We start from the raw sequence: 1507 nt of genomic DNA, 5'->3' as shown, positions 1-1507 counted from the left end.
TCATTACATTACGGAAAATAATGAACTTCATCACAATATGCTAATTTTTGAGAAGGACCTGTACTCACTTAAGTTCTTGAGCTGGATCCTCCAAAACTCTGTTAATGTTCAGAGGTTAAAAAATTATCTTCTTGCATAGTAGTGGTTCATGATCATCCCACAGAATGGGTATTCCTGATGGAAGTGTTTCTGTTATCGGATTAATTCTGTTGAAGGGATAGTTCACCCAAAAAGATGATTTTGTCATAATTTACTCTCCCTCAATTTGTCCCAAACCTGTACGAGTTTCTTTCTTCTGTTGAACACAAAAGATATTTTTAGTGAAGTGACGTGACATTCAGCCAAGTATTAAAAAGTGTTGGTTAACGCAGTTAAAGGTTGCCATTGACTTTGCATAGTATACTTTTTTTTTTTCCTACCATGGACGTCAATGGCAACTTTCAACTATCTGTTAACCAACATTCATTAAAATATATTTTGTGTTAAACACTTGAAAGATATTCGTACAGATTTGGGACAACCCGGGGGGGGGGGGGCGAGTACATTATGACAACATCATCTTTTTGGGTGAACTATCCCTTTAATATTGATATAAGTGTTGCTTTTATTTTTTTTTATGGTTTAATGTTGAGTGTGACTGCAAATGGCTGGTATGCACCAGGAACAAAGTAAGATGTCATTTCTCTTATGGCTATCGTATTTTACATGTAATCTACTTGAATACTAAGATGGATGAAATGTTTCATAAGGTTTAATCATTTCCCTTATGGCTACTTTACAGTTTTAATTTTTGCAATTTACTGGAATATTAAAATGGATAAGATGTTTCAAAGGTTGATTTTAGACTTTGTCTTATGTTTAATTGACAAATAAATTTTCAATAAAAAATGTGTTTCTTTCTTTATTTGGTTTTATTATATTAATTATAAAGGGTAAATAGTGTAAAAAAAAAAAGTGAATGCAACATTTTGATAATTTATAGTCCAATATTAAGTTAAATTCACTTTTACATGTAGTAAACGTAGCACATTTTTTTGGTTAAATTTCATCCAATATTTCAATTATATCTACTCAATATTTTTTGTTTATTTTACATAGAATTACAGTTGTAGTGTTTTATAATTTTGATTATATCTAATTAATTTTATTTCTCATATAAAGTAATTCAGTTATTCAGATTTACTTAATTTTTTTACTTACAATTACTCAATTTAAACAGTATATTTCATTGATTTCACAGCTTTAAAATTTACTCAATTTTTTTGAGTGTAAAAATGTTTCACCAAAAAAATTGAGTAAATAATAGTTAAACTTTTTACAGTGTATGTTGCTGTCTGGGTGGCGTGTATGCCATTAAAACTTTGGAAACTCAGTGACAAAATATCAATGACACTAAGTGAGTTCTGCATCAACATTATTCAACATACAGTCAAGAGAAATTATGTAAAAATGGCCTACCTAAATATTAAGTTTACAACAGATGATCCAAACACATTTCTGAAAAAAT

The sequence above is a fragment of the Carassius auratus genome, unplaced genomic scaffold (assembly GCF_003368295.1).
Source record: "Carassius auratus strain Wakin unplaced genomic scaffold, ASM336829v1 scaf_tig00216373, whole genome shotgun sequence".
NCBI classification, from domain to species: domain Eukaryota; kingdom Metazoa; phylum Chordata; class Actinopteri; order Cypriniformes; family Cyprinidae; genus Carassius; species Carassius auratus.
This window is presented reverse-complemented; position numbering follows the sequence as displayed.